Source organism: Triturus cristatus, chromosome 1_1, assembly GCF_964204655.1.
Source record: "Triturus cristatus chromosome 1_1, aTriCri1.1, whole genome shotgun sequence".
NCBI lineage: Eukaryota > Metazoa > Chordata > Amphibia > Caudata > Salamandridae > Triturus > Triturus cristatus.
Genome location: NC_140579.1, coordinates 1286062768 through 1286082694, shown reverse-complemented (window position 1 = coordinate 1286082694; position 19927 = coordinate 1286062768).

The window sequence follows — 19927 nt, the reverse complement described above, 5'->3', positions numbered from 1 at the left end:
AGAATAGATCAACTTCTTTACTTAAGTCCATTATAACTGTCACTTTAGTTGAATCAAAAACATTATTCTAAAAGTTAATTACAACCAGATGAATCCTTTTTTCTGTGATTAGGTGGATAAGCTGGAAATAGGGCGAAGACAGATAGGACTTTAAAACTTTCATATGGAAGGTTATTGATATTAAGGTGGCCAAATCTCCCTTGGCCCGACCCATCTCTGAGGGAGTTGCTGGATTTAAGAATGATATAAAGCCCTCTACAAAAAAATCATCTATAGCCCATGTCTCTTGAAGACAAGCTAGCTGAGCGTGATTAATAATCTTTAGCCACTCTGGACTAAGTAATTTATTTCTTATTCCAGCAATGTTCCAAATCCTCAGGATAGTTTTGGTGTTTTTCATAATTTGGCTATTTGCGGGGCTCAAATCCTTACAGATTTTTAACCTTATCCTGTCCTTCCGCCAGTGGGATTAGAAATTCAGCCCTTCGGCAGGGCGATAAACCCAGCTCTGAATCCTGAATAAGACTTCTAAGGCAATGACTATCACCTGGCGATCAACACCGACCTTGACGGCAATGGTTGCCTTGGCACAGAGCACTGTCTCGACGTCAACAGATGGTGTCTCCTTGTTCGCAATGCGACTCTCCACGTCGAATGTCAGGTGTGTTCTGACTTTGAGTGATGAACCGACCCCACCTTCGACGGTGAACACAATGGGAGTTTTCTTTACGTCATACCTCTCGATGTTGATCAGGAACGCGTTTTTTGAAGTTTCTCACACTACTACCACCTCTGGGGGGCTGTTTGGGATGAGAGGAGGGCTCTTTGAAGGAAGACTGGTGTTCCCAAGGCGTCTTGATGATACAGCTATTCCTCTCTCTTGATGTCTATGGAGCCTGATCTTCTCTCTGTACTTGAAGGTGCGCCTGGATAACTTTTGGAAGTGAGGACAGGTGTCAGGATGATGGGAGTCTGTCAGGCAGATAATGCAGATTGATTGGGGATTAGTCTGAGCCTTTGTTTTCCCACAGTCAGGACATTTCAGTGTATACATACATTCTGACAGAAAATGAAAACTCTTCTGTCAGAAAATGGGTTGTTAGTACTGCAGGCACTGGATAGTATCATACTTTTTTGATGGTTGATAAAGATTTTTCTGACGATTCTTGTCAAAAAAGAAGAGCTCAGTGTTCCAGGATCCTAACAGTAGGAGCCGGAAAAATGGACTGGCCTGTCACCTGTGGAACATGATGGGCTAGGAACAGTTTCTTAACTGTAAGTCCAGTTCTCTCGTAGGGGTATTTTCATGATAAGTCATAAGCACTTGAATAGTCACACCCACGCGCAAGACCCCGGAGCACTTCTTTAGATATATCTTCTTAAGTGGGTATTTTTTGCCCTTCTTCAGTAAGACCTGCAAAGAATCTTAAGAGATAGAAAGTCAATAATGCACCTAAATACATAGGCTACACTGGCCGTATCTTCATCTTGAAGTGAAAAAAGGGGGGCAATATACTATATTTTGTGCAATTTTTGTATTATTTAGCACACAGAGGAATCCCCTTCACAAAACTCCTTTTTTCATGATAGAGATGAAAGGAGAGCACAGACTAGCCCCATAGCCTGCCATTATATGTCTTAAAATAGAAGCTGTGCCTTTAAGAATCCAGAGACCACCAGCATCCCATCATGCACAGCTAGTGGCAGTTACTTCAGTTCTTTTTGAGGGCAATGAGAAGTGAATGCACGTTTCATGTGATGGATCCCTCTGTCTATTCCACCGGAGAGGAGGAAAGGGTACTTATGACTTATCATGGAAATACCCCTATGAGAGAACTGGAGTTGCATGTAAGAAACTGTTCCTTCTCTCATAGGTAATTTCCATGTATAGTCAAATCAAATTTCTTTATTCGATAAAAAGTTTTATCATAAAAGAAGACAATAAGCAATACAATACAATAAAATATACAGAACAGGGAAACATCGGTATAAAATACATCCATCAACTCCCATTACACCATAAATTAATAGAATATGAAGACAATAAGAACAATGTCGGGCAGGGTGGAAGTCCTAACCATTGTCTTTACACTGTTGGATGGAAGTGGGGGAGGCTTTACAACGCCTCATGCGTGACCACCAAGCACTACCCAAAAATTTTGCGACTCCGCAAACCATAGCAATAGAAGAAGTATCAGTGCTGAGTATCCGCAGAGCCATTTGGTGGCATCTAAGGCCCATCCCCTTACATAGCGGTTTTAACCAGGTCCTCCTGGCTACCCTATATGCTGGGCAGGCAAAAAAGAAATGCGCCACGGACTCTGTAGGTGCTGCGCAACCAGGACATGAGTTCGATCGGCCACTCTGCTTTTTCCATCCCGAAGTGAAATCGTTGACTGGGAGGATCCCAAACCTAACCTTCAGATAAAGAGCTCTGTCCAAGGGTAACTCAATATAGTCCAGGAACGGTTCAAAACTCCTACCCCATTTGAATGACAAGAATCGCTCTGTTAGAGAACCCCCTAAACTACTGGAGAGGGTCTCCTTCTGAACTAGATCCCAGTACAGCTGTTTAATCACTAACTTGGGTGGTGGTGTTTGACTTTCCCAAGAGTCACCTAAACCCAAAAGGACAACCATCCGCTTCAGATTACTCAGCCACTTAATCCTATTGTTAGAATTGAGCAGGATTAGTTCGTCTAGGGCGGCGGCATATGTCTGTAGCTCCCTAGTCCTTCGCAAGCGGACCCAAAAGAGTAACGGGCGCAAGCGCACTAGGGCCTTAAGAGGACGCCTGCCCATATCTGCCCGTAAGGGGATTAACGGGGTGGAGGCCGGAAGGGCAACCGCGTCTCTCAGGAACTTATTTTCAGACTTATCTAGCTCTGTGGTGTTTTCGAACCCCTATAATTCAGAGCCATATAAAGCACATGGAAGAACTTGGCCCTCATAGATAGCAAGGAGCGGTGCTAAGGGCTTGCTCTTGGATTTCCGATGTTCTCTCAAGACCGCCCCTGAGACTCTTTTATGATTTAGCAGCATTTTGGCCAGATGGTCTTTCCAACTCATGCGATTATTAACCCTAATGCCCAAATAATCGAAGGGATCTACCAACTCCAAGGGCTCCCCGTTAAGCAGGAAATTATTCCTGAATCTAGTGGAAGGTGCTAAGGCCATAAGCTTTGTTTTTAAAGTATTGATAATAAGGCCTCTATCACTACAAAATGAGCTAAAACGATTCAGAAGCTTTTGGAGACCTGCCGGGGACTTGGAGATCAAGATGGTGTCATCCGCGAAGAGGAGAGTGGGGATTTTTTCACCTGCCAGGGATGGAGCATCAGCCGGATCCCCTCTCAGATGGTCCACCACTCCATTCACAAAAAGAGAAAACAGCGTTGGAGCCATAACACATCCCTGGCGCACACCCCTCTTCACGGGTATCTTCTTGGTCAATTGACCTTGGGTACCCCACCTGATCCTAGCGTAGTTCCCCTCGTGGAGTTGCACAATAAAGCCCAGAAGGGAACCTGGGAAACCCATTTCCTCCAAAACTACCCACAGCCTATCGCGAGGGACCAGGTCGAAGGCCATCCTGAGATCTATGAATGCCAGGTATAAACTACCTTTATTGATGGTAACTGTCTTCCAATAGATCGCAAAAAAGCGAAAGACCTGGTCCATCGTGCCCACCTTTTGGCGGAACCCAGCTTGGAGATGGGACAAAACATGCTTCTCTTCCATCCAGGTGCCTACCCTCATAATGATGACCCTGCCGACCTCCTTCTGTAACACATCAATCAAACTGATTGGTCTGTAGTTGGCAGGGTCATCTCTGGCACCCTTCTTAAAGATCGTGATTACCTCCGCTCCCTTCCATGAGTCTGGGACGGGGAATCCCCTGGAGATCAGGTTCATTAGTTTTGCAATAACTCCGGATCTTCCAGAAGGAGGTCTCCTGGTAACCCATCTGGGCCAGCAGCTTTTTTCGGAGTCAGGTGTCTGATAGCCAGCACCACCTCAAAAGGCAAAAGGGGGTCCTTAACCGGTTGTAAGGGAGGGGCCCTGGAAACATGGTCAGGGGAGGAAAAGGGCACTTCTGACCCACCATATAATGCAGAAAAATGAGAATGCCATTGCTGACTGGTTATGTGGCTATCTAGGGGGTGAGAGCTACTCAACTTAGCTTTGTTAATCAGGTCCCAAAACAGGAGTGAATTCTTCCTTTTAGAAGCTGCTTTGAGATCCTGCCAGTGTTGTTCCTCCCACTCACGTTTGGCCTGCTCCAGAGCCCTTGCGTATTCTTTCCTGGCTACGCTGACCAGGGGTTGACTCTTTTTACGCAGGGCAATTCTAATCTCATTTCGTTTTGCCTTACAGTGAGCCGAGTACCATGGATTACTTGCTATTGTCATATTATTTTTCCTAATATCTCCCCTGCCCTTTTTGTTTTCAGTTAAAAAGAATTTCCCAACTTCCTCAACCGTGTTGTTATACGCCTGTATAAAAGACATACCCTGGGCGGTCGCTGGTTCCTGGTCGAGCGCCGCCAATTCTGTGGTCAAATCTTCGACATGCGCGCTAATCCTTGCCAAATTGTGTATAGTCATAAGCACTTGAATAGACTAGCAAGCCCATTCTTATAGAACGCGGTGGAGTAGACAGTGAGAAAAATAACGCAGATTTAAGCAAATAGTTTCCGAAGTGAAGCCTGCCCTACTTGAGCATCTGCCTTGGCATCCGAGTCCAGGCAGTAGCGTTTAGTGAAGGTATGAACTGATTTCCAGGTTGATGCTTTGCATATCACTACAATGGGTATAATATGGAGCAAAGCCGCAGTAGCTGCCTTTCATCTGGTAGAATGAGCTTTAGGCTTAGCAGCCAGAGATTAATTAGCTTTTGGGTAACAGAGTGAGATGCAGGAAACAATCCATCTGGAGATGGACTGCTTATAAGTCGCGAGACCTGTACGGAGGGAACCACAATTTACAACAAGCATTGGCATAACCAATAGGTCTCGCCTTTGGGACCTTATAAGTGTTTAGCTATGCAGCACACAAGCTGAGAGTTTACAAACATCAGAAAGTAGATAGAGAAGCTGATCACATTTTATGTACAATGGCAGGAACTGAATAGTTCCGCCCTGCATACCCTCTGTGCAGGATTAAGCAAGAGCATTAACTACCGATCTGTGGTGGGTGCGGAGGGGACATGGAATGTTACCTTTCATCTTTAAAAATGCAAGACTACATACAAGTGTCAGAATTCAAGGAAAACATGAGAGGATGTGCATGTGTGACTCACACTTAATATGGGATATGGTAAGCTCTAAACAGGGAGTGGTTTGCTTTGACTCGGGGTGCCCAAAAAAAGACCAGGAGGGCTGGATGGTTTCCAGGATAGCCACATACGATTCATTTCAATACAACGAACCAAGATAAAACACATTTTCAGTAGGGGATTATCCTTAAAATTTGGCATGGACCCAGCCCTCTGGACCCACGTTGGACACCGCTGCTTAAACAGAGCCAACCAGACTAACACGCCTGACCTACGTTTTGTAAAAGGAAAGCCAGGGGATGAAACACTTGGAGAGGCAGATTTCGCAGGGTCGCAGAGCCCTGTATATATGGCCACAGACCAAAATCAACTTGCGTGGTCTCTTTAAAAAAAGGTACACACTACATAATGGAAAACCCCTGGAAAGAAAGTGCATATGCAGCCACCTCTAGTATGCAATGTTTACCTGGCAAAATACCGAGCACCAACTGAAACCGAAGAGGAGGGAGCATGCCCTAACACGCACTCTTCTTTATAATACCCGGTACCCAACGTACACACTAAAGCCCACTACCTGGCGCCATTGGTTTTGGAGTGCAAAATACCCATTGCCGGAATACAAACCATAGTTCCCTGTGGTATACTCTACTATTTGGTACTGGCACATAGCGATTTTACTATAAGAACACAATCCACAAAAGATAAGATGGGAAACTAATAAATACATTGCTACTAATGATACTGCAAAGTTGCCGGAATTTGTCTTCACTCTTTCTCCCGCTGCCTACCCAAAATGACCAAACGTCCTCTCACCCTGCAAAGACATCATCGGGGAGCGGCTATTAGTAACAGTTTGCCTCCAACAGACATTGGCGACGAAAACGAGCTGTTCCCATAATTGTTGCATTTAAACCATGCCCTGCCAACCTCGGTCCTTCCACTAGAAAAGCGCAGCTGGAGTGACGCTCTTCGAATGTCCTAAAATTTACCATTTTATTAATATAAAAAATCTATGTTGCTAAAACAGCGCGGACAAAGGTTTGCTCTAAAGGAGTTACTTGAAGAAATAGAAAGAAAAATGGTTGATATATGGCGGTAATTGGTTCAATGGTTTGAGAAAAACATTTACATTTGTCAGGTTGCTGCTAGTAGGTAGGAGAGGCAGGGGGCCTTGCTTAAGTCCTGCTCCCTGATACCTCAAGTCATTAAATTTAAGGAAGAGATTAATGACTGTTTTGAAGCACACTCGTGCTTGTGGCGGCATCTGCCTTGCGGGAGCGAGCAACAGCCAATCAACGTGCGAGCCGCTGCTCGCTGCCGCTAGGTGGATGCCGCCACAAGCACGAGTGTGTGCTTGAAAATGAGCAGAGCGATGGCTAAAGGCCCTCCTATGCAACGCATGTGCGCTGCGTAGGCGAGACCTAAAAAACTGGTCAGATCTCCATAGATCCTTAGTTTTATTCAAATAGAATTTTGAAACCTGTCTTACATCCAGTGAACTTAAAAGATTTCTCAGCTGGAGTCGATGGATTCTGGAAAAAGGTAGGTCGTGTAATTTACATGGAAATCCGAAACCACCTTAGTGAGCAATTTTGGATGAGTCCTCATGACTAGCTTAGATACATGAAACACTGTGTGTGGCTCTTGACAGCAAAGTGCCTGGATTTCACTAACCCTGCGGGCTGATGTAAGACCCAAAAGGAAAGCAGTCTTCCAAGACAGATGCTGAAGAGGCACCTTATGTATGGGTTCAAAAGGTTCCTGCATAAGACGAGAGAGAAACACAGTAAGCTCCTTAGGAGAAGGACTTCTAATGGCAGGAAAAACATTCTTCAAACCCTCCAGGAAATCTCTGATGACAGGAATTCTGAAAAAGGAAGTTTGTTAAGAGCATTTCCTGTAGGCAGTTAGGGCTGCCAAATGAATCCTAATGGAAGAAGATTGAAGGCCAGATTGTGCCAGATGGAGCAAATATGGAAGGATGACATCTACCTGGCAAGATGTAGGATCCTCATTCTTTGATGAACACCAAATACAGGATCTCTTCCATTTATGAGCATAAGCGGAACGTGTGGAAGGCCGCTTTGCTTCCCTGAGGATGTCCATGCAGTTCTGAGGTAATTTCAAGTGTCCATACTGTACTAGCTCAGGAGCCATGCTGTCAAATTTAGAGGAGTGGTTGGGGTGCACCATCTGGCCTCTAAACTTCGTAAGTAGATCTGTTCTGCATGGAAGCCTGAGATGTGGGCAGATAGACCGGTGAAGGAGGTCCGTGAACCACCATTGACGTGGCCACTACGGGGCTACGAGTATCATTTTGGCCCGTGACTGTGACAGCTTGATGAGGACTACCAGGATTAGGGGAACTGGAGGAAAGGCATAGAGAAATCTGCCTGACCAGTTGATCCACAGGGCATTCCCCAGGGTTCCCGGTTGGTAGTACCTCAACGCAAAGGTTTGTCATTTGCTGTTTTCTACAGTGGCGAACAAGTCGACCTTCAAAGTAACCCATCTTCCGACGATATTGAGGACCACTCATGGTTTTCCTGGATGAGCCTGCTAAGAGCATTGGCCTGAGCATTCTGAACACCTGGGAGGTGAGTTGCTGTTATGGTCTGGTTTCTGGCCAGAAGCCACTTCCAGATCACCTGGGCTTCCAGAGATAATGGTCTGGACCTCGAGCCTCCCTGCTTGTTGAGGTAGTACATTGTTGTATTGTCTGTCAGGACAAGCAAGGAGTTGGAGCGGAGTGATAGCTGAAAGGCTTTAAGCGCCAGATGAACTGCTCGTAGCTCTAGCAGATTGATGTGGTAAGCGGATTATCTGCGTGACCACCTGCCTTGAATTTGAAGTTGGCCTGTGTGGACTCCCCATCCTTGGAGAGAGGCATCAATGACTATGGTCTGAACAAGTATCTCCTTGTGAAAAGGGATCCCTCCTAGTAGATTGGCGGGATAGCACCACCATTTGATGGACCTGAGGGGGCATGTTAACAATCGAATCTGGTCTTCCGAATCTCCTGTTTGCTGGTCCCTTTGGTCTTCCAGGCATTCCTACAGGGGTCTCATATTGAGGCGTGCATTTGTTGTGAGGAATATACAGGATGCAATCAAGCCTAGGAGCAAGGTGACCTTCCACATGGTTGGATGAGTCATTGCAGTGAGAGCCTGAGCCTTCTGAAGGATCGATAAGCGTCTCTCCTCCGAAGGACACAACATTTGCCGTGAGAGTATCAATGGATACTCCCAAACACTGCAGGCACTGTACAGGGATTGAGGTTGACTTCGCCTGGTTCACATGAAGTCCCAACCCGAGGAGAAGAACGGCGGTCCAATTGAAGTGCGGTTGAGCCTCCTGAGACGTGGATGCCTTGATTACCCAATCATCTAGATAGGGATTGACAAACACTTTGTGTTTCCTCAGATGGGCCTCTACCACCACCATGGAGAAAATCCTGGGTGCTGACTGCAGCCCAAATGGAAGTACACAGTACTGATAGTGGTTGTTCCCCACAGCAAACCTCAAAAACTTGCGATGCTTCCTGATGATGGGAATGTGGAAGTATGCGTCTTGAAGGTCGATTGCGCATAACTAATCCCCTCGATGTAGCTGAGGGTAAATTTGGTGAAATGCTAGCATCCGGAACCTTTCTCTCCGAATCCGCTAGTTGGCCGTCCTTAGGTCGAGAATGGGCCTGAACTTGTTCTTGTCTTACTTCTCAACAAGAAAGACTCTTGAGTATAGCCCCGTGCCTCGTTGTAAAGGAGGAACGGGTTCACTGCCTGTTTTTGTAAGAGAATGTTCGCCTCCGATTATAATTGGTGCAGTTGGAATCTAGATTGTTTCAGAGGTATTGACGGTGGAGGGCTGATGAATCTCAGAGAATATCCATTGCGAACAATATTCAGCATCCAATTGTCTTGCATGATTTTTTGCCACTCTGCCAGGTAATGTTGGATGCTTCCCCCTACCGGAGCAGGTAACGGAAGAAGGAAAGACAGGATTCAGGGTTTTGACCTTGCTGGCATCTTGCCTCCTTGAGCAGGTTGCTGTCCTGATCTTCCGCTTGCTTGTCGTATCTGATAAGGCTGGTAGGAGTGTTGGTACTGTTGTTGCGTACCCGACTGGTGGCCTTGATACCTCCGAGGGGTTTTAACCCTCTGTGTAGAATAGTTGTGTTGAAAAGGCCTGAAAGACTTACGCTGCTCCTTAGGTCTTTCCAGGCCAACAGCTTTTAGCAAATTCATTTCTGCCTTCATCCTGGCCTTTTCCTCATCTACGTGAGTGCCGAAAAGAATTGTACCTGAAAACGGGAGATTCAGGCTGCTTTGCTGTGATTCAGGTTTAAGCGACATACGGCGCAGCCATGAGTGCCACCGAAGTGCCACGCTGTGGCAATATCCATGTACAGTAAGAAGAGATGTGTCTGCTGCTGCGCTAATGACTTGATTCAAAACCATGAGACCGTCTGTGAAGATTTAATTAACGTCCTCTCTATTGTCTCTAGGGAGGTAGTCCGCAAACTGGTGGATTGAATCCCACAGTGCCTGGTCATATCTGCATAGTAAGGCTGTGGCACTAGCAGCTTTCATGGTAGTTGCTGCTGTGTTGTAAACGTTCCTCCCTACTGATTCTATTTTTTGGCTCTCTTTATCTGGTGGCACTGTAGAAATTGGAGCCGTGGCATGTTGCTTTTTCTCCACCACCACAAAAACAGAATGCAGAGCTGGATCTGTCCGTAGGAAAGTAGGGTCCTGTTCTGGAAGCCGGTATTTCTTTTGCAGCCTGGATAAAGCTGACTGAATTGAAGAGGGTGTCAGAAAAAGTTCCATAGATGCTTTTAAGAGGCCTGGCACCAGAGGAAGCAAGGGACGTAAAGCTTGTTTTTGCTAAAGTCTTAAATATTACGGACGTTGTTGGTCAAGGAGTGGACACTGGAATGTTTCATTTGGAAGCACCCCGCACCAGAACTTCTTGAAAGGACGATATGTCATCAACTGGTGAAATCCACTGGGGGGGAGCGTCCAAAAGTGTAGAAGTATATCTCCCTGTGCTTAAAGAGGAGGTGTCCCTGGTATGTCTGGAATGAGACCATCCTCTGTGACGCCAACGAGGGTCGTGCTTCTGATTTGAAACAATAGGACATACACCTAAACCCAGGCCTCCTGAAAGGAAGCAAATGCACTGCTGCGCCTTTAAATAACACAGTTAAAACAGCACTCCCAAAAGACGAGGCAACAAAATAAGACCCAGCACTCACTTAAGGCGAAGCAAGAAAACAAATTCAGGTGCATTTAAAGTGACACACACATTTATTAATCCAATACTTTGAAAAGGAAGGCAAAATATATCAGTTAATGCAGACTCCCAAATATCAAGTAACTTGGGCACAAAACCAGAATAACATGTAGCATATATACATGGAGGAGAGAAATTTAAGAGATTATGTACATGAAGTAAGTAAGAAGAACACATCACCTAACGAGTATTCATCATTCCACCAACTCGACTGGAGGAGCCCTTGCCAGCTGAGGCAGACGCTCAATCAGGACTCCCAAAAGTTCAATTTTCTTGTGATGACTTGTCTGCCCCACAAGGGAGCTCCTGCCTGGGTACCAAAATCCCTCACCTTTAATACCTTTACTCAACTTGAGGCGAAGGTTCTATAAACCCCGCCCCCTTTCTTCTATTATGAAAAACCAAGCTGACCGTACTGGTCTGTGTCAAGGTCAAGACAGAAGCTGGTCAGGGCCCTGTATTTTGACTCCGAGACAGAGCTGTACATTCCACACATTTCTCTGGCAACAACAATTTCTGCCCTGAAAGGTAGCAAGCGCGCATGCCACACAACATGTTCCAGTTCACGCTGCTCGGTAAGGAGCGAAAACAAGTGAAGAGCGAAAACATCCCCTCCCAACCTTGCAGCTGCGTGCAAGCATAGAAAATGGAGTCTGTTACACAAAATGGAATCAATTATACAAAATGGAGTCAGTTATACAAAATGGAATCAATGGTCAATATATCATTCTTAATAGCGCTACAATAAGTAGAGGAGCGTCTATGACTGTGAGACCGATGCCTCGTGTGAGACCTCAACCTTGGTCTTTGTGGTGGTGGAGGAGGTGGGGGCGGAGGAGGCAGTGGCGGCGAAGGAGGCAGTGCCGGAAGACTTGGTTCCACATCTGGCAGCGGAGGCTGAGATTGCTGAGGGGGGAAGCGTTGGCGAGGGAACATTCCTAGAGGGAGAATAGGTTTGGGAATACTTCGAATCTGATGTGTAAATCAGCCTTCTCTTTTTTCATGCCTCCTGACAAAGTCCCTGAAGAGGATCCTCCGGTCCCCCTCGACATCGATCTACTTGGTGATGGCGACCTTCAACGTCGCCTCGAAGGAGGGTCTCGTCGTCGCCCGATGGTGTCTCGACATCGATCGACGACCTCTCGGCGTCAACCAACGGTGGGAGTGCGTCGGCGATCAAAGGAGGTGTCTCGACATCGAGCGATTGTGACCGCGACCTGCGAGGTGCACCATCTACGGTGGGCTTCTCGACGCCGACCGGGGTGTCCTTGTCAGCAGCTTAGTAGTCGATGTCGAAGATCTTTTTCTCAATATGGAACGTCGACGTAGTTTTGACCCCGAGTCCTGGGTCGACGGCGAACAGGTCAGCACAGTACCTCGCAAACACAAGGAGATGATGGACGGAGTGCGAAACTTTTCAAACACTCACCCCCAGTCACAGATCTGGGTTGAATCCATCATCATTCTTTAGCTCACTTTGCCACCGCAGTTTAGACACAGCTATATGCCCATCAGTCTAGACTCTGTGCCTCATGGGAACAGTCCAGCCCAAACTGCCGAGCCATGTCTTCCCTGGACCGGAAACAAGCATCCTGGGACCGGTTTCAGGCTAACAGCCCTCATCAGCCAAGCTAGCTTGAATCCAGTAGCAATGTGAGCAAGGGTCTCACGTCTAGGCATACCCTGCCAACTTAGGGCGAACAAAGCAAACACAAGGAGATGATGGACGGAGTGCTGAAACTTTTCAAACACTCACCCACACTCACAGATCGGGTTTGAATCCAAAATCATTCTTTAGCTCGCTTTTCTACCCGAGTTCAGACACAGCTATATGTAAATCAGTCTTGACCCTGTGCCTCATGGGAACAGTCCAGCCCGAACTGCCAAGCCATGTCTTCCCTGGACCGGAAACAAGCATCCTGGGACCGGTTTCAGGCTAACAGCCCTCATCAGCCAAGCTAGCTTGAATCCAGTAGCAATGTGAGCAAGGGTCTCACGTCTGGGCATACCCTGCCAACTTAGGGCAAACAAAGCAAACACAAGGAGATGATGGACGGAGTGCTGAAACTTTTCAAACACTCACCCACAGTCACAGATCTGGGTTGAATCCATCATCATTATTTAGCTCACATTGCCACCCCAGTTCAGATACAGCTATATGCCCATCAGTCTAGACTCTGTGCCTCATGGGAACAGTCCAGCCCAAACTGCCGAGCCATGTCTTCCCTGGACCGGAAACAAGCATCCTGGGACCGGTTTCAGGCTAACAGCCCTCATCAGCCAAGCTAGCTTGAATCCAGTGGCAATGTGAGCAAGGGTCTCACGTCTGGGCATACCCTGCCAACTTAGGGCGAACAAAGCAAACACAAGGAGATGATGGACGGAGTGCTGAAACTTTTCAAACACTCACCCACACTCACAGATCGGGTTTGAATCCAAAATCATTCTTTAGCTCGCTTTTCTACCCGAGTTCAGACACAGCTATATGTAAATCAGTCTTGACCCTGTGCCTCATGGGAACAGTCCAGCCCGAACTGCCAAGCCATGTCTTCCCTGGACCGGAAACAAGCATCCTGGGACCGGTTTCAGGCTAACAGCCCTCATCAGCCAAGCTAGCTTGAATCCAGTGCAATGTGAGCAAGGGTCTCACGTCTGGGCATACCCTGCCAACTTAGGGCAAACAAAGCAAACACAAGGAGATGATGGACGGAGTGCTGAAACTTTTCAAACACTCACCCACAGTCACAGATCTGGGTTGAATCCATCATCATTATTTAGCTCACATTGCCACCCCAGTTCAGACACAGCTATATGCAAATCAGTCTTGACCCTGTGCATTATAGGAACAGTCCAGCCCGAACTGCCAAGCCATGTCTTCCCTGGACCGGAAACAAGCATCCTGGGACCGGTTTCGGGCAAACAGCCCTCATCAGCCAGGCTAGCTTGAATCCAGTGGCAAAGTGAGCAAGGGACCCACGTCTGGGCATACCCTGCCAATTTAGGGCGAACAAAGCAAACACAAGGAGATAATGGACGGAGTGCTGACACTTTTCAAACACTCACCCCCAGTCACAGATCTGGGTTGAATCCATCATCATTCTTTAGCTCACTTTGCCACCCCAGTTCAGACACAGCTATATGCAAATCAGTCTTGACCCTGTGCCTCATGGGAACAGTCCAGCCCGAACTGCCAAGCCTAGTCTTCCCTGGACCGGAAACAAGCATCCTGGGACTGGTTTCGGGCTAACGGCCCTCATCAGCCAGGCTAGCTTGAATCCAGTGGCAAAGTGAGCAAGGGACCCACGTCTGGGCATATCCTGCCAACTTAGGGCGAACAAAGCAAACACAAGGAGATAATGGACGGAGTGCTGAAACTTTTCAAACACTCACCCCCAGTCACAGATCTGGGTTGAATCCATCATCATTCTTTAGCTCACTTTGCCACCCCAGTTCAGACACAGCTATATGCAAATCAGTCTTGACCCTGTGCCTCATGGGAACAGTCCGGCCCGAACTGCCAAGCCTGGTCTTCCCTGGACCGGAAACAAGCATCCTGGGACCGGTTTCGGGCTAGCAGCCCTCATCAGCCAGGCTAGCTTGAATCCAGTGGCAAAGTGAGCAAGGGACCCACGTCTGGGCATATCCTGCCAACTTAGGGCGAACAAAGCAAACACAAGGAGATAATGGACGGAGTGCTGAAACTTTTCAAACACTCACCCCCAGTCACAGATCTGGGTTGAATCCATCATCATTCTTTAGCTCACTTTGCCACCCCAGTTCAGACACAGCTATATGCAAATCAGTCTTGACCCTGTGCCTCATGGGAACAGTCCGGCCCGAACTGCCAAGCCTGGTCTTCCCTGGACCGGAAACAAGCATCCTGGGACCGGTTTCGGGCTAGCAGCCCTCATCAGCCAGGCTAGCTTGAATCCAGTGGCAAAGTGAGCAAGGGACCCACGTCTGGGCATATCCTGCCAACTTAGGGCAAACAAAGCAAAAACAAGTACCTCCTCTCGAAGTCATCGTCCTCAACGTTCACGGGACCGGCGCTGTTCTTCAGCCCTTCTTCTGCTAGGGAGCCCCCCCATAGGCTGAAGACAAAACCCTGGTAGAGGACTGAACCTATTCCTCGCTCTTTAGTCTCACCTGCTGTTTTCGTCACTCTTCTGCTCTTTGAAGTCGAATCTTGTCTCTGTCATGCAGAGGGCACTTGGAGAAAGGTTTACAGATGCAACAGGAGTCAGGAACATGAGTAGCAGGCAGACATAGTATGCACACTCTGTGAGGATCAGTCTTGGCCTTCTTCCTACCACAGTCTGGAGAATTATCAAAAAGAGATGGCATTTTTGAGTGAAAACTGTAAAAATTCCTGTCGGAAAAAGACAGAAAAATGTAGGGAAAGACCAAAGACGTTGAGTGAAGTAGGTATTTGTTCAATTCAGAAGTGAATTTTGAAGAAAAAAAATAAAAAACTTGGTAGAGCTCAATGCTCCAGGGTCACGATGGCAGGAGCCGGAAAAAAGAACGGAAGTAACTGCCACTAGCTGTTCATGGTGGGATACTGATGTTCTCTGGATTCTTAAAGGCACAGCTTCTATTTTAAGATACATAATGGCAGCCTTTGGGGCTATTCTGTCTTCTCCTTTCATCTCTATCATGAAAAAAGGAGTTTTGTGAAGGGGATTCTTCTGTGTTTTAAAACACTACAAAAATTGCACAACATATAGTATACTGGTCCTCTTTTTTCACTTCAAGATGAAGATGCGGCCAGTGTACCCTATGTATTTAGGATGTATTATTGTTTTTCTATCTCTTAAGTGTCTTTGCAGGTCTGCCTGACGAAAGGCGAAAAATACCCACTTGAGAAGATATATCTAAAAAAGTGCTCCGGGGTCCCCGCACGTGGGCGGGATTATTCAAGTGCTTATGACAATACATGGAAATCCCCACAGAGAGAACAGGGTGTGCTGCTATTCTTTTAATGACAGCTTATTGGTTAATAATGTCTCATATTACCTTTCCTTTTAAATACAGGTTTGTGGAAGACTTCCTATAGTCATGTTGCATTATTGAAATTCATTTTTTGTTTTGTGTAAGTGTTAAAATGAAAACTAAATGTCATCTGGCCCTTTTTTACCCTCTCTATAAGCTGCATATATTTATATATACACAAGTAAAGTACTACGTACAGGGTTGACACACGCACACACAATATATATATGTATATATATATATTCACTGAAAAAAACATAGGTTTCAGGGACGTTATAGTTAGAAATTAGCATTTAAAAAATCTTTGAAATTCACTGAAAAAACCATAGGTTTAAGGCACGTTATAGTTAGAAATAAGCATTTAAAAAACCTTAGAAATTCACTGAAAAAACCATAGGTTTCAGGGACGTTATAGTTAGTTGGACATTACACTCGTACAAAACCATAGAAATTCGTCTGTTGTAGTTAGTTCAGCTAACTATAACTCGCGCCCCCGCAATGCACTGCTGATGACGTCACATATTACATCATTCATGACATGGTCAGTGACATCACTGATGACGACATATCAAATGACAGAGCTGCGTTGCACAGAGGTGGTCCGAGACCACTCCCCTTTTTACATCTTTCTGTAATGCAACTCTGTGGTGCTTACTGGTGGTACCTGGTGGGCTAGTTGGCCCCCAGGGACCCTTAGGATTCAAGGGGACTCAATCCCCCAACTTAAAACACGCCACAGGGCACCTTTGCACACTTGTCACTTCAGGCCCCGCCCCCTCCATTCACTACTGTGTAAACGCGCCCCGTGGCGCATTTTAAGTTGGGGGATTAAGTCCCCTTGAATCCTGAGGGTCCTCGGGGTCCAACTTACTTACTGGAGGCTAGATAGCCCCCAGGGACTCTCAGGATTCAAGGGGAACTAATTCCCCACCTTAACACGCGTGACAGGGCGTGTTTGCACAGTGGTGCAGGGAGGGGGCGGGCCTCCGGCGATTTGCTGGTTCTTTTTTTTCTCTTTTTTTAGGGGAGGGGGGCTGCGTGGCCCCCCTTTCCTGGGCCACTTTTGGCCCCGGGGACCCCATCCCCCGGGGCCTGGCAGCCTTGATTTTATTTTTAAGTATCCGGAGGGGGACCGCGAGGCCCCCCTCCAAAGGCCAATTATGGCCCTGGGGACCGTGAGGGGAGCCCAATGCCCCCACGGTCCCTGCCAGCTCCCCGCCTTCTGCGTGTCAAGGTTGAATATCCTCAGGATCAGCTTGTAGCTGAGAATGGTCCACCTCTTGATAGCCCCAAGCCAGAATAGCCATAAGGCACTGGTCAACGAGGTGATCAAGTGGGGGAAGGAAGGGAAGGGAACTGCTGGGAGGGAGATCTGAGAAAACAAGAAAGATAATCAACACACATTTTCCTTCCTCAACATGTTAACAATTCTTTTCCAACAGTCATTAAACATGCACTTATACACCTATGCAATATACCTGTAAAGAAAAATAACACAAGGCAATGCACTGTTCCTATGGAATTCATTCAATTATATGTCCTTGCGGGGAGAGGGTGTGCTGCAACAAGATACATGAAACCATCATTATCCATGTACAACCTTCATCAGGATTACCAACATCGTATTACCTGGTAACACATTTAATGCCATGACACACATACCCTTCTGGGACTCCTAACCGCATCACGGGGGGCCGAGGGTAGTCTGTACCTCACACAAGAACTCCTGTTAAGTAGTCAAAAAAACAGTACACCCATAAATCAACCAGACATCACGTAGTTCGGAACAGAGATAAAGAAACAGCTAGGAACATTCAGCTCATGTCCACTAGCATAAGTATTGTGGTACGACTTGCACTTTTCCACAAATAAAACAAGAATACAGTTTCACGGCCTAGAACAACCTCAAGGTTCCGATCAGGAGTCAATCTGTACTAATCCTTTTCAGAGCTTTGCCAAGTCTTTTTGTTTTCAAAAGAAAACGAGAACTACAGCAGGACTACAGCAGAGAAGACAAGTGTCGACAAGTGTGCTCACTAAGCCCCCAGGACATTAAAGAACACACCACTAGGAAGCTTCACCCGACACTGCGGGAGTTCCGGGAAGTAGAACGGGACCCAGACACTATGAGGAGCACACTGCAATCGGTGCAAAGCACCCCTACCTCACCGGACCAAGCAGGAGAACGAGGAAGTCTCACGGCGGCAAAAACAAAGCGTAGAATCCAAGGTGAGCGGATCACGGCTCCCCTTTCTCACCAAACCAAGGAATAGCACGGCGTCCACCTCACTCTGGGTCAAAACAATGAATTTCCAACACCGACAGAAGGTCCGTCATCCTTTTCTGTGCATTACGCGAGCACGTCACGTCATGTCACGTCACGTGCTGGAGGATCATGGGGGTTGTAGTTTTTTGGCCACTTCCGTGTTCCCCGCATCAATGCAAGCTGATCTTACGGTAAGCGTTGTCTTTTCCCAATATGTTAATGACGCGCTCACTGGAACCGCAACACTGCGGGAGCCGGCATTGCTTTCCACAAGTGGAGCTGCTGACATGCAGCTCCCCTTGTGGAAAGTAATCCTGCTGTGCTTCATTGAAGCAACAGCAGGTTTCCCTCCTCCCGCTTCAATGAAGCAAAGCAGAGTTTGCAATGGCAGGGCGAGAGCCGCACGGCTCCCGCCCTGTCATTGCAATCTCGAGCAAAGTCGAGCCCCCCTCACACACCTTTTAAAATTTTTAAAAAGAGCCCCGGGGAGGTGGTGGTCGCCGGGGCTGCAGGGGGGGCGCGTGCCCCCCGCGGTTTAGTTTCAAAGCCCCAGGGAGGTGGCGGTCCCCGGGGCAGCGTGGGGGATTGGGACCCCCTTACGCTTTTTTTGTTTACTGCCTCGGGGAGGTGGCAGTCCCCGGGGCTGCGGGGGGCTGTAGTGCCTCCTGCTTACATTGTAATAAGCCCCAGGGAGGTGGCGGTCCCCGGGGCTGCAGGGGCCCCCGCTGATATTTATTTGGCAATGCCCCCGGGACCTGGCCTCATTTAAAAATGTGGGCGGGATTCGCAACCCCAACGCAAATTCCACTGAAATTTTAAGAAAAAATGCTTTTTTTGGCCCTGTGGGTCCTTGTGGGACCCCCTGAGCAGGCCTAGGGGGTCAGGGTGTTTCTACCCTGCCCCTTTTCTTCATTCATTTTTGACCTTCTTTTTCACAGTTTTCTTGTGACTCGGTTCTACCGAGTCATAAGATGGCTGCCAAAACTTCCTGGTTTGGAGTGTTGGCAGCCAATCAGAGTGAAGCTCGTGGTTGGGAGGGTTCGCGAACCCTCCTCGGCCACAGATATTGAAACTTTTTCTTTCTTTAATTTCACAGGAACTACTGAACGGATTTACACCATTTAACAAAAAGGGCTCTTTCTGAACCAAGGGCTAGCTTTTTGCCAAATTTGGTGTAATTCCGTTCAGCCGTTCGGGCTGTAGCTTTGTCTAAAGTTTCCTATGGAAAATAACATTGGGAAAATGCGTTTTGGGACCCCCCTTTTTTTTCGGCCCCCGCTTGGCAAATCACCCCGAAACTTTCAAGACAGGAGCTGACCGGAGCTGATCACTAGTTTTGAAAATTTCGCGATGATTCGTCAACCGGCGCCAAAGTTATTGGGAAAACAAAAAACGCTTTTACTATGAAAACTAGGTCCTAACTATAACTACATACTGGCGACCGCCAGTAGGTAATAAATAAATATATATATATATTATATATATATATATATATATATTATTTAAGAAGTTCTCCAGGGTGCCCGCGTATGGGCAGGACTATTTAGTGCTTATGACGATTGATGAGGATCCCCGGAAGAGAATTTCTTTTTACATTCATTTATCAATTCAAAAAGGTTACTCAAGTGTTTTAAAAAAGAAACATTCTGATGTTTAGAACTTTTTTTAAACATTAAATTAAATATATTTATATTTTTAACTATTACCATAATTTAATTTAGCATTATTTCCTAGTGGATTTTCTAAGTCTCTACTCCACTATTTTCTATGGGAATGTATTACAGCACTAATTATTGTACATTTGTCGTGCTGGACTTACTCAAGTTCTCAGCTGAAGTACATTTATAACTCTTTGGGTCCATTTTAGCTGTAGTACCTTGTGAGGTTACTTGTGAATAGGAATGGGTTAACTCGTTTGTGGGTGGGTGCCTGCCACTCACTAGACCCCTCTCTAACCCTTACTTATAACCTCCTTACTCTTCTTCCATTACTCCCCATTTTCCAGGCACTCCACCCTGTCTCTGACACATCTGCTACTAAAACATTTATATTGTGCAGAGACTTAGCAGTCGGGTGGAAATTTCCACACAGAAA